A 15,567-nucleotide genomic window follows, 5' to 3' on the forward strand; every position below is an offset into this window, starting at 1 on the left:
GAGGATGTTGCTGTTAATCTTGACTGCAACCAACGTTGAGGATGGAGCTCTCAGTTGGAGGCAATGCTGTTGATGGTTGGGGATGTTTGTTCGGCTGAGAGGGGAGGCCAAGGCTGGTGTGGTGGTGATCTTGGTATCAAGCCAGAGAGGAAAAGAAAAGCCATGGAGGGCTTGCTCTGTCTGTTCTTGGTGACTGGTGAAGAAGAGGAGGAAAGAAAATCGATGAAGGGGGGTGGCGGCAGAGAGCAGAGACTAGAATGTCAGCCCCCCCTTCTCGGGTTGTTCCCTTTTTCTTTTTTTCCTTTTTTTTGGTTTTCCTTGTAATGGCCTCCTCTTGAGGTTTTTTGTGTTTTTTTTTTTTCTCTAAGGTTTCCTCCTTCTCTTTTGCATGAACTGAGATCTATATTTTATTAAATTATTGATAACCAGTTATGCAATATCCCATCCAATAATTTAAAATTTTAAAATAAAATATTTCTTATCAATTTAAATCCAACTACACTCATTCTATCAAATATTAAGTTAATAAAATAAAATACAAAATAGAAAAGTAAATCTTTATAAATTTTAAGTTCAAAGAATATTAAAAAGTACAATAAATAATTTTTTAAATCTTATTCAATACCTTAAATTTTTAAGTTCAAATGATTTTTCCACACTTTTAAGATGATAAATATCTATATTTATCAAGAACCAATGGGCAATGAAGACCGTCTTTTTACATGAAGGCAAACGTCACAAAGAGAAAAACCACATCCTCAGTCAGGCATAACAAAGTGCCCTCTCAAACTATAAACATATTACAGGCACAACAAAGTGCCACCCTTATTTGAAACATAACTCACATGGTGCACAAGTACAACAACTTCTCAACAGGAAATAGCACCTCCTTGCCTATGGATGAACACTACTCAAGCCCAAACTTCTTCCTCAGCATCACAACGAAATCATAGACTTTCTGTGGATCTTTAACGGACTTGGATACAATCTCTTTCTCCAAGCACCTCTTACAGTAAGCAATCAGCTTCGGACAATCAGCCTCTATATTGAAGTTGCCGATGGTTTCATAGGCATAAAACCAGCAATAGAAAGGAAGTAGTGCTACATCAACGTAACCGAGGGTGTCGCCCCCAAAGTAAGGCTTGTCTCCAAGCTCTCCTTCCAAAAGCTTGAGGCTGTCAATGAAATCCTTCTTGGCTGCCTCCTGATCTTCTCCTTTTGTTGTCCATATCTTCCTCCCGAGGTCATGTATCTGCAGATTTATATCACACCATTGCATAACAAATCAGTATAATGGTCACCACACATAATTAGGTAAATGTTTTGGCAAATACATCCAATGGAAATAGAACAGTTTAAAAAAACTGTGTTTTTTTTTATTATTTCTTATTATTAGAAATAACGATTATTTAGTTAAAAATCAAAATATATATCTCATGCAAATTAATTTATATATACAAAAAATTAACCCCAAAATTTTATTTACATTCATTTTATCGTTTAACTAAACGGAAATAATAATTGTATAGAAAATTATTATTGAAAAACATGGTTATATTCAACTATATTATTTTTCTAATATTTTTTTAATCTATATTATTTTCTAAAACTTGAGACAAACAATTTCCTGTTAAAAAAAAATTCACCACACAGACTTTTTGGAATCACAAAAGTCAAAGGTGGTCCAAGTACTTCATTTCTGTCTAAAGAGGAGGGCAAAGCCATTCATCGTTAGAGAGGTTAGAAATTCAAAGCAGTATAAATTCAAAGATGGTGATAACATTATTCATTCATCGTTAGAGTATCCAATCAATGACTTTTTTGATTTATTTATTTATTGCGCGCACAAGCTGGCCCTCGACTAATGACTTTTTTTAATCACGAAATGCGCACCAATAGGAAAACCTCATTTCTTGGTGCGTCTTACACTACTAAAAAATGGAGTAATTAGCAACGGACGATTCCGTTGCAAATAAGACTAACATCCGTTGCTAAAATAATTTAGCAACGGAATCAGCAACGGCAAAAATCGGATGCAGATTTGTCGTTGCTGATTTGGCAGCAACGGAAAATCCGTTGCTGACATTTAGCAACGGAAAATCCGTTGCAAAACTAGCAACGAATTATCTGTTGATCTGTTGCTGCCAAATCAGAATCAGCAACGGATTCTCCGTTGCTGATTCATGCATAAGTTGCAATCACCAACGGAGAATCCGTTGGTGATTGCATTTGTTTTTTTATTAAATTAATTTTTATTTATTTATTAAAATCACTTTTAATTTCTTTATTTAATTATTTATGAATAATTTAAAAATTGTAGAATATATATAACCAACATAAATTAATTAATATTAAAAATAATTATATCATTAATAAAAAACAAAATAAAAATAATATTCATATTATAAAAATTTAGTTAAACTTGCATTAATACAATTAAGTTCAAATACAATAAAAAAAAACAACAAAAAATACAATCATGGTGCTGGTTGCGAAGACGAACCATGATATTGTGGATCAACAGAAGATTGAGCAGGATATAAAGGTCGAGGTGTAGGTCTAAAAATTGGTTGAAATGCAGGACCCATAGGTGTCATTATCTGAGGAGCCATAGGTGGCGGTATTGATGGAGTCAAAGGTGGTGGCATACCTTGATCAATATTTGATGTCCCACCATGATATCCAAGATTGTTCACAAGATATTCTTTCATGGAATCCATCTGCCATTTCATTTCAAGAATAAAATCATCTTTTTTCTTTATCTCCTCTTCTTTATCCTTTATCTCCTTTTGCAATGCTCGATACGATGAACTGGGATATGATGACTCCACCGAGTAGGAATGTGATGAAGAGCTTGTACTAACTTTTGATTTTGGCATACGAGGTGCACCATATACCCTACCCTTTGTAACTCCTCCTGAAGCCACACACCAAGCTGCTCCATCAAATGAAGGATGATTTTCCCGATCAGTTCCATACTTTGAAATCATCTCCATTTTATAATTTTCCTACAAATAAAATACATGCAACAATAAATTAATTTGAATGTTGAATAATACTTAAGTTATATTAAGCAATAATCAATAAAAAATACATATAACCACTTTTTTAGACTTGTTGTCGACAAAGCTACCAGATTGCTTAGTACTTTGATGCAAAGCTGTAAAGACATCATCCCATGGAGGTTCTTTTCCACCAGCTTCCTCTTGCTTTCAAGATTAATAAATATTATAAAAGATAAATATACAAATTTTAATTTATTATCTTAAGCATTAAAAAAAATCCTTACCATGTTAGCTCGATATGATGCAAATGACACTATTCCTCCAGAATGAGTGCTTATTTTGCCATCTGTTTTGGTTAATCGATTCCTCCTAGCAGATTCAGATCTCCTTTGAAATTCAGGGGTGGACCAAACATTTTTGATCATTTGATTCCAGTCATCATTGTTTATCCAAGCAGGACCTTTATCAAGACAATCTATAATATTTGTAGTGTTTTCTTTTGACATGGCTTTCTTGCGAGCTCGGGTCAATTGTTGATTCAAAGCTATCCTAGCCTTATCTTCCCAAATATTACGAACAATCGACTCATCTTCCTCAGGAAAGGAATATTTTTTCTACCAAATAATATATATACCAAGTAAAAAGAGTGCACAAAATTTCAAATTATATAAATCATTAATCATATTGTGTTATCTTGTTCAGAATTTGCAAGATGATGTAATAACTAAAGAAATTAAATGATATTAAAGAGTAAACAAGAAATAAGAACAAATTATAACACAAATCAATCATAGCTATTCAGTTGATAATTTTTATAATTCTACATTAAAGTGATCAAAATTAAAAAGAATATTAAAGAGTTCATCCCTGCACATTGGATCTACTTTTTCCCAAGAGTGCCATGCTCCCTTAAAATTAGACCTCAAAATATCTCCGATTGCACGACCACACGATGCATTATTGAACCTGAAAATATATAATAACAAACTTATATTAAACAAATAAGTACACAATAATAAGTAATTTTTTTCATACCTGAAAATATAACCTTAATAAGTTAGTTATTGAAAGTTTGAACTTACTCGGTTGTTCCATACAAACAAAGCTCTTTTTTTCTTGTTATTGGATCTATTGATGTGTCAAAACCCTTCCTTTTAACACTTTGATCATAATTGTATGGAGAAGATATTGAACCGTGATATGATGGAACACCATCGTGATCCTCATCACATACACCTCTCTCATCACATACACCTCTCTCATTACTACCGTCTCCCTCATCTTCATTTCTAATGTTCACATCATCATCATTACCTTCAACTCTCCCATAACTCCCATATAAATTATGTCCTCCATAAACAAGTTGGTTATCTCGAGAGAAACCTCCTTGAGTTTGAAGCAAATCTTGATAACGAAAGCCCTCACAATATTGATATGCATCAACCCTCCCATAATCATGTTGAGGAGGATGTGTACTCCCCAAAGTAGGTATATAATACTCATTTGTGTTCTGATACACAGGTTGATGAAATGTGGATCCTTTGTTATTATGCCTTGATGTAGTTTGAAATGACTTGGATGAAGTAGACTTGTCACTCCTTGAAGTGGACCTGTCACTCCTAGAATCTAATATGGATCCTCGTCGAGGCATGCTAAAAACCAGAAAAAATAACTAACATTTAGATTATGGCAATATATACAACATAACAATAAATTAGTTCATAGTTAAACTATCAGGAACAAAAAATTCACAGATATTTTCCCAAGACTACCATAACTAGAACGAAAACAAACTGTTAAATCTCATTGACAAAACTCAGCCATGAAGTTTAAATTGTCAAAAGCCAATTACCACAAACAGTAATAAAAATAATAATCTAAATAATTAATTAAGCAGAAATCAAAATTTATGAGTATGCTTACCTTGATGTTTGGTCCTATAAATCAAAACATTGAGTAGGAAGAACCCTTTCTTTCACGCTTCAGCATCTGTAAGCAAGAAAACGAATCACAAAATAAAATATAACATCAGAATCACAATTTAATACTTGATACTTGAAAGGTTATAAATGGTTTCAAAGGTGAATGAAAATGATTTATGTAATGTGATGCATAACCCACACTTGAATAAAAAAAAAAAAACATTGACAGCCTAAATATTGTCAAATAATATGAAATCATTCATACATATAATAAAGATAATTCATTACATATACTACAAAATATAATTAACTTGTGCTACTCATCATCATCATCTTCTTCTTCTTCACCATCACCATCACCATCACCATCATCATCTTCTTCTTCTTCACCATCACCATCACCATCACCATCATCTTCTTCATCTTCATCTTCATCATCTTTGTTTCCCCAATTCATGTCAAGTTGAATCAATTCATGTTGCCCGATTTCTTCATAATAAGATGGTTCAACAAGTATATTTGGATCATCAAGTGTGTTTGAGTAGGAAGGACACGACATGATTGAGAAATCTCATCTGATTGATCAACATCAAATGATCTCACATTGTTGGCATCTTCAATAAATTCACCCATGTCAACATTATAACGACTTCTAGCAGTTGTCTTAATAACCGTCCACCATTCAGATGATTTATTACCAGGTGGATATGTATAGTAGACTTGTTGACATTGTTGTGCTAATACAAAATCATCATTTCCGTGTAGTCGAGATGTATGCTTGATTTCAACCAAACCATTCGAAGGATGCACTCTAATCCCTCGTTTTGTATCATACCAATTACATTTAAACATAAATAACTTGCACTTACTCCCCAAGTATTTTAGCCGAACAACTTCTTTAAGCATTCCATAATAATCACGTTCATTATCATCATAGCAACTTCCTTTCACACAAACTCCACTATTCATTGTCTTTTTAAAACGACCATAACGTTGAGTATGAAATTTAAAACCATTCACATAATAGCCATTATAACATTTCACTGAAGTTGAAGGGCCCATAGCAAGTCCAAAGAGCTGATTTTCAATTCCATTAGATTGGTATTCCACCTAGCATAATAGTTAACTCCATAAGAAATAATGATTCAAAAGAGATTAATAATATTTTTAAAGTGGCTAATTGACATAAAATATAAATTAATTTTACTAAAATACTTACATGATTTTTTAACCAATTTGGAAAGATCACTTCGCATAATTTTTCAATTTCACCATCACTCGCATGTGGTTGTTGTGACTTTAGCTCTTGTCGACATTGCCTAAAATTTTAAAATGTTAAAGTTAATAATAAATTATTATAAATTTAGTACAAATTAATATTTCATACTTACTCTAAATAAGGCTTCAGTTCTTGACAATTGAATATCACATAGTTATGCGCAATTTGCATTTCAGCATGTGACAACTGCCTTTTATAAAATCTTTTGGATAATTTTTTCCCTGGATAAGAAAAAATAGAGAGACATCCATCTACACTTCTAAGGCCACCATCATCATTGCATGGAACTCGATTCCAAATTGTTTGCACGTCATCACCAAAATAATGAGATGCAAAATTGGTAATTTCATCAATCAAGTATGCTTCACATATGGAACCCTCAACTTTAGCTTTATTGGTCACTTTCTTCTTCAAATAAAACATATAACTATACCATTTCTGTCAATTAGTTTATTTTTAAAAAATAAAAATTGAATAAAATTAACATAGTATGAAAACATACCGTTCAAATGGATACATCCATCGATATTGAACTGGTCCACCAACTTTTTCCTCATAAGGTAGATGTATCGTCAAGTGTTCCATGAAGTCAAAGAAGGATGGAGGAAAAATCCTTTCAAGTTTGCAAATTATTTCAATTATATTCATCTGCATTAACTCCATGTGCTGAGCATTTAAATTTGTTGAACAAATATCTTGGAAAAATACGGACAGTTCAGTTAATGCCTCCCACAGTGGCCTAGGTAAGTAAGGTCGGAAAGCGGTTGGAAGAAGTCTTTGAATGAAGACATGACAATCATGGCTCTTCATCCCTGAAACCTTACATTGTGCCTCTTTCACACATCGTGAAATGCTTGAAGCATAACCATCAGGAAATGATAATTCCTTCATCCATGACAAAACTTCTTGTTGTTGTTTCTTATGTAGACAATAAGTGCCTTTAGGTTTGTAAAGCCGACCACTCATATCTTGTTGCTAATGTAAATTTGGCTTTTGACAATACAATTGAATATCCAACCTTGCCTTTAAATTGTCCTTGCTTCTATTCGGACAATCCATTACTGTATAAAAAATGTTGTCAAAGACATTTTTCTCAATATGCATGACATCAAGATTATGACGAATCAAATTTGTATGCCAATATGGAAGCTCCCAGAAAATGCTCTTCTTCACCCAATTGTGCTTAACACCAAAGCCAGGAATTTTATCATTATATGATGAACCTCTATTATGTCCCTCAGTATACTTGGACACTTCATTTAACATTTCCAAACCAGATGGACGAGGTAAAGGAGGAAGTCTTTCAATTACTCCTTTCAAAAACTTATCATATTGAAATCTATATGGGTGGTCCATGGGTAGGAATCGTCGATGACAATAAAAAAATGTAGTTTTCCCCCTATTTTTTAATCTAAAAGCCTTGTTATGCTCCATACAATAAGGACAAGACAGATTTCCATGAGTACTCCACCCCGATAACATGCCATATGCTGGAAAGTCACTAATGGTCCACATCAAAGCTACCCTTAATTGAAAATTTTCCTTTCTGTATACATCATATGTTTCAACACCAAAAAACCACAAATTCTTTAACTCATCAATCAAAGGTCTTAGAAAAACATCAAGCTTTTTACCCGGATTCTTTGGCCCAGGAATCATCATTGTCAAAAACATGAATGGTCTAGTCATGCACTTCCACGGAGGCAAATTATAAACAGTCACAATTACTGGCCAACAAGAGTATGTATTTGAAGACATGTCAAATGGACAAAACCCATCAGTGCACAACCCTAACCAAATATTTGTCGGATCTGATGCAAAGCTTAAGTGGACACGATTAAACTCCTTCCATGCCTCCCCATCAGATGGGTGCACCATAACCCCATTATCAGAGTTATGAAAATGATGCCATGTCATATCTTTGGCATGATATGGAGACATGAATAGTCTCTGAAGCCTTGGTGTTAGAGGAAAGTATCGGAGTTGCTTCTCCGCCTTATTGGAACCTTTACTAGTTGGATTTCTAGGTTTGTATCGTGAACTTCCACAAAAATCACAATTTATTTTCATTGCATCTGCCCCATAGTACAGCATACAGTAATTAGGACACACATCATATTTCTCATAACCAAGTCCAAGTGGCCGCATAAATTTCTTGGCATCATAAAAATTTGAAACCAAATTTTCATCATTAGGCATGCAACTTTTTGTAAAGTCAATTAAATTGTTGAAGGCATTCTGAGTCAAATTTAAAGTTGACTTCATATTAAGCAATTGTACACAAGCAGATAATTTGGATTGCTTGGTACACCCATCCCACAACGGCTCCTCCGCAGCTTTCAAAAGCTTAAAAAATTTAGTTGCATCCGGATGTGGAATTTCTCCTGCTACCACTATACACATTATCATTGTAGAATGCATCACCCAACCCCACTGCATCCATAACCATATTCCTATATGGATTCTCTAGACAATCATTCACAACATGACTCATTCCAATCGATGAAGGTCCAACCAATATTGGTTCTGCAACATAAGGCTCCCCATGTACAGTCCAATTTTCATAACAAGGTAAAAAACCTTTTATCAATAGATGTTTACAAACATCATCTTCTTTTAAAAACTTTTGATTTTTGCACCTCACACAAGGACATCTAATTTTCCCCCAGATATATTTTTATCAATTGAAAATGCAAAATTGATAAATCTTCTAACACCGGTAATGTATTCAGGACGAAGGCGACCATCCATAAGACGACGATACATCCACGATCGATCATCCATGTTAATCTAATTAACATGACAACACCAATAAGCATTTTTTGAAATAAGCATACTTCTTTAACTACTAGTACTTAAACAATCTTTTAAAATAAAATATGTTCGGTTAGTATTTTATATTTTCATTTATATTTTCTAACTAGTGACAAAAGTAGACTTTTAGATTATGTTCGGTTAGTATTTTATACAACATAAATGGGTGAAGAAAAAAAAATATTTAGTTGAACAAATATTAAATAAATTTATCTTTATAATAGTTTTGGAGTTCATTTTTTTTATTGGTCCTTCTAACTTTTGTTACCACCTCAAGTAGTTTTTTTTTTATTTGGATCATTTTATTTTTATTGGATCCATCAAACTTTTTATTTTTATTCGGATATTTTTTTGCTCAACTAATAAATGGTAAATAAAATCAGAAACATGCGAGGTAATACAAGATTAAAGAATTTTTTTCATTTTTTAAAAAAGAAAAAAATGCAATATAAAAAAAAACATAATTTATTATGTGTTACAATAGTTACTCACATTTGTATCTATCTCTTATCATATACATTGTATCTATCTTTTATGTCGTAGTGAAATAATAATTAAATAATAATTATAATACTGGTGGATGAAAATATAAATACATTTGTTTTATAAATTTTTTAGGCACAATCCAATTTAGTTGATTACAAGTTCTACACGGACGAGCAATAAATATTGTTAATATTTATGGTTAAGGCAATCACCGAATTTAAAGAATACTATTAGTCTCTTGGATGAGGATTTGTTTTTGTATTATGACATTTTTAAAAAAAGAATATCAAATTAATATTCTTATATTTTTAAATAATTTTAATATAACAATGTTAAACAAATTATAAAAATTTATTTTAATATAATTTCAATTAAAAATCACACGACATTATTTAATTTACGTGGGTATACATGTTTTCCACGCGTAATTATAATTGCAATCACCGAATTTAAAGAATACTTACTTTTCCGTAAAACTCCTAAAAGTGGTTTTGCATTTTTCAAAGTGTTGAATAACAATTTAAACATTTCCTTCAAACATCAATATCTCTCACCCATTTCTCCCATCTCTCCCTCAAAATCCGATCAACAAAATTCAATATCAAATTCAACATATTTCAAGCTGTTTCAACAGAATTCTTATTTTATCAATTATGTTGTGCATATAGTAAAAGGAATCAACTTTTCCATCATTGTAATGTAAGTATTGTTATTTACCACACACACCTAAATGTGTAATCATGTTTCTGAGAGTTTGATTGTACTCAATATAGGATGTAATGAAAGAAAATCATTCCATTAGTTTTCTTATACAAACTGTCAATATTGTCCCAATGAAAGGCAAAGTTCCAACTACTTGAAAAGATTACAATAGGCATGCCTAACAGAAAAATTACGCACGATATAATTAAGCAACCATGTAAAAATGGAGCAAAATAGACTTACCTAAGCCCCAAGAATCAATGGCACAAGGTGGAAGTTTTCTTATTGCAACCCAATCAAATGTAGCATATTGTGATCCAATAAGCCATTCATATTGCTGGAAAAATAAAAAACATAAACAGTATGTTACACCCATCAAGTTATAACAATTTGCTAGTCTTTAAAACAAATTAGTGCTTTCCTCTCTAATCCTTTATCCTTTGTGTGATTGGAAATGGATCTATACTAATTAGTGCTTTGCTAGAACTGACTTCACAGTGTAAACATCAAGATCCCATCTTTTATATTCATTCCAAACAAGATCATGACCTTGAGAACCGAAAACAGCAAAAGAGTGTCTAATATTTCCAATTTCACAATTTAAATGGTCAAGTCCAGTGACCTCACAGCACTTGACCCTAGCCTTTTCCACAAATAATTCTAACAAGCCCATACGATTGCTTGTAGTTTGTTAACTGATCCTATATCCACTGATAATGGCTAAGCAAGCAAAGATTTTCACCATCAATTTGCATCATTCACACAGAGAAACTCAGCTAACTGACCTAAAAATGAACTATTGCACAATGCTGGTGCATTTTACATGTATCATTACAGAAAAACCTGCTAAAAAACATGCGATTGTTTCTGCAATTACACAAGTTGGCTCCAAACAATTTGCTACTTAGTTCATGCAACAATCAGAGTCATCTAAAACATGGAATGTGGAAAGGAAATAACTGGAAGTGTGAATAATTTACAGACAGAGTCTGAAGGTCTAGCCCACAAAGTAACAATTGCTGGATTAGGTATTTTAGGAAGAAGGATGTGTATTTCTCAACAATGACAGGGAAGTGAACTTGTGCCATTTCAAAGGTTGATGTTTAAATAATGTTCTTCTTTTGTACCAGCTTTTCACATAACAGAAGATACGATGAAACTCATGCATTGCCACAACGAGAGGCCTAATTATTTGATACAAGGAAGCATTTACACGAAATTGCTAAAAGGAAGTCAGTAAGCCCCAAGAAAAGAAGGGAAGAAGAAGGATGAGGTTACTGTGGCAGCAAGCAACCAGGACCTAGGATTTCAATATCTAAATGCAATTATATCATGTAATTAATGTGCTAAGCTGCTTGGTAGATTCATAACACTATTCTAGTACATGTATTCAGTAAGCTTATTAAATAGATTGATGGTAATCCAAAACAGCAATTACTGCATAATCCAAAACAGCAGCTGTATGGGAATATAAAAAGGATATGGTGTAAATTATAAATAAGAAGGAATCACAGAAAATAAATTCTTCAATTAATAAAATTTATTACTAGCCATTTCATCAATTCTTGAACTGTTAAAACATAAAAGCAGCACAACAATCATCAGTTCATCTTGATAAGGTAAATGCACTTACTGTTTGATCATAGGCATCTATTCCTTCACTGTCTAACAGTAAGAGATTGTACTGAGTTCCATCAAGGCCAGTTCTCTAATGTGGCAGTTCCTTTTGTACATGGCCGATGAGTGGATGCTACTTGAAATCCACTGCTCCTACCAAGAAGATACAATACACAATTCCACCTCTTAGTTAATAACTGACACATGAGGTCAGTTGCAGAAATGGAATGTCATAACAATTAACTCTAAAATAAGCTTCAACAAACAAAATTCCAGTAGACATTCATTGATAAATCTACTAGTGTACATCTTAGGTAAAGGAATTGTGCATAACATCTTAAACCCATCCAGTTATAACACTTGCTAGTCTTTTAAAACAAATCCAAGTTAAACCATGAAAAACAGAAAGGATATCCAAGTTAAACTATTAATTTTTTATATTTTTTTGGCACTTGTCTTCTCATCACAATTTTTTTCTTCTAAGATCTAACCTGAAAAATTTCAATCTTAAACATGATTCATTTTGAAATTTTAAAATAACTAGCATTTAATTTATAACAAGGAACTAACTTATGGTTTTCAAAAACATAATGACTAACTTATAAAATCACAAAAAATGCATAGACTAAATTATAATTAACTCTAATTAACAATGGTAGCAGATGCAGAAAATGGTAACAGTTTGTATAAAAACAGTAAATGACATGTAGAAAAATTGCATGAACAAAGGAAGCTGGATGCATTAAATGATATTCCATGTAAATGACATGTAGTATAAGAGCACAAGACCTCAAAAGGACAAAGCATTAAGGAGACCATATTAAATAATAGTAAGAACGCAACACACCGCTTTCGTGCCAAGAAGAACCCAAAGGCTGATTAATTATTGAGGAAGATAACTTGATGCCACGCTTAAAAACCTAAGCCATCATATTGAACAAAGTCATGTCAGGACCCAGAAATTAAAAAAAAAAAGCCAAATAACAAAGCAAGCATTAGGTACCGTAATAAAATGAGTAAATATTACAGATTTTTATCCAAAATTCAATAGCTAAAGCATACATATAGATGAGTCATATAGCCAGTTCCAAACTCCTTATTATATCTAGAATGCCTTTGAGTTGAAAAAAATAAAATAAAAAAATTGTTAAATTAAGGAAATTTTTAAAAACAGAGAAAGAATATTAAAAAAAATAAATGAAATTAAATAGTGAAATTACTATATTTCATGTACTAAAAAATCATGTCCCATTTCTTACATTGTTTCTCTAACTTTTTTAAATTCTCAATGTGACTATCATATTAAAAGCCTGCCGCTTAAACCATTTGGTGATCAATAACGTTTCCAAATCATGCATGCTAACCTCAAGACATGACAATCAAATGAAAACAGACAACATATATAGCTAATGTGGGAAATTAACTGATCACCATGCAAGGAGGAGGCAACCATGAATTCTAACCTCTTTCACTACACAATTCTGCTACTTATATATATAACAAGTAAAACAGCAAGAAAAAAAATAATGAATGAAGAAACAAAAATAAAACAGCAATCTTATTAACAAAACACAACATCAACAAGCAAGTTTCCTTATATATATATAAGCATATGAATACATTCAAAACACCTAGGTGTCTGCACATAGGAGGACAAAAAGACTTGCAGACATCAAAGAACACCCAGCATCAATAATACTAATTGTTAAAAATTAAATTGGAGGTTTTGATAAATTTTCAATTAAACATGCATAATTTCCATCAATCACTCTCTTCCAGACACAAGAATTGCCAGCATTCAATTTATGAACCGTAACCCTAAAAATTAATTTGGGGGTTTTCATAAATTTTCACTTAAACGTGCATAATTAGGATATAAATCATGGTAAAAACATTTCATAAACCTTATATTTTCGAATTAATAGCCTAAAACCATTATTCACAGTATCGGGAAAAAAAATTCTTACCTGTGTTCTTCAGTTACAGGTGAGGGAGATGGATCAACACGACAGAATAACACCTGAGATTGGGAAAGCTAGGTTAGAACTGTTTAGTGTAACTTAAATTGAAACAAAGAAAACAAAAACCATAAATTAATTACCTGAGCTATCGAAGAAAACAGTGCAAAACCTAACCTGTTTACAGAGAAGGGGTAAAACAGGATGTTCGATGGTGAAATCGATGGATCTGGTGCGATGTTGTCATGGGTCTCTGTTTTTGTTGGTTTGCAGAGAAATATTGAAACTGTTAAGATGAAGGAGAAGAAGATGAAGAAAAAAAATAGGGTTGCTGAAGACGAGTGCGAAGATGATGAACAGTTTCGGGTAAAGGAAGATGAAATCGATGAAGAGAGGGTGATTTTTGAACAGTTAGGAATCGATGTTATTAGGGACGAAGAAGGATACTGGAAGAGTGGAAGTAAATTAATTTTCAGCGTAAATGGTTGTTGGATCTGTATTTCGGTGTGGGGGGAGAGAGTGAAAATAAACGGTTCAGATTTTATGCAATCAACGGTCTACATAATTTTAGTTTTATATTAACATTTTAATTTATTTTTTTCAATTAGCAACGGAAAATCCGTTGCTAAATTCAACGTAAATTTTGCAACGGATAATCCGTTGCTAAAGTCCGTTGCTAATATTAAAAAAATAATATATGTTTAATCCGTTGCAAATCCGTTACTGAATTTAGCAACGGATAATTCCGTTGCTAAATTCATATGCAAATACCCCCTGTTTTTAGTAGTGTTAAAGCCATTGGATCCAATCAATTTGGTGATCCTTATACAGAAACATCTACTTTAACTCTCATGAACTGACAAGAATGAAAATATAGTTCATCAAAAATTTGTTATAATGATAAGACTTCTCCACCATTCCATATCGTGATGCTAATTAATTGTACAGGCGATGTAAAATTCAAACTAATCAAATTGCAATGTGGGTTTAATCAGCTCATGGCTCAAAACCAAACAATAATAGAAAATACAAAAGATGAACGCTTTATATTTATTTACAAAAAAATAATTTACCTTCTTATCAACAAAGTCTGCCCAGAACCTAGATTGAGCTCTCTCGTAGGGATCAGAAGGCAACAAAGGAGCCTTATCCTTCCACACCTCATCAATATACTGAACAATGATAAGTGACTCACAAATAGGTTTCCCATCATGGACACAAACTGGGATTTTCTTGTGAACAGGATTCATTTAAAGAAGTAAAGCACCTTTGTTCCACAAATCTTGTTCACTGTACTCATACTTTACAGCCTTTTCAGCCAATGCTATTCTCACTCTCATGCCAAATGGACTTGCCCACAAATCCAACAGGGTTACTTGATCACCAGCCATTCTTGAAGTGAAAAAGAAGATGCTTCAAGTATCGCTACGCTTCTTGGACTCCAAAGGCTGAGGTCTGACAGGGTGGAAACGCTAGTATTTGTTGCAAGAAAAGGCTGATGGGAGTCAGTGTGGTGGGTTAATTTCCTAGTCGTCTTATTTATTGCATGACATAGACATGTTGAACATTGTAGCAAATTACGTCAAGGACCTCATGCTCTCATAAGCCTCTTTCCTAGTCGTTTTGTTTCCTTCTCCTTCTATAATATATACAGTATTCTACGAAAATGATAGTGTTGAGCTTTGTGGCACATGCACGCATATGATGTAGAAGGATATAGGATCGAGGAGTTGTTATTTAATAATTTGGTTTGTGGTCCTGAATGCATTAATTTTTATAGTTAT

At 32.7% G+C, this 15,567-nt stretch overlaps 1 pseudogene; it reads right to left on the bottom strand.

Moving 5' to 3' along the window:
• Positions 1-591: 591 nt before the first annotated feature.
• On the bottom strand, positions 592-15,314 carry LOC133699344 (probable glutathione S-transferase; annotated as a pseudogene).
• Positions 15,315-15,567: the final 253 nt, after the last annotated feature.

Source organism: Populus nigra, chromosome 1, assembly GCF_951802175.1.
Source record: "Populus nigra chromosome 1, ddPopNigr1.1, whole genome shotgun sequence".
Classification (NCBI taxonomy): Eukaryota; Viridiplantae; Streptophyta; class Magnoliopsida; order Malpighiales; family Salicaceae; genus Populus; species Populus nigra.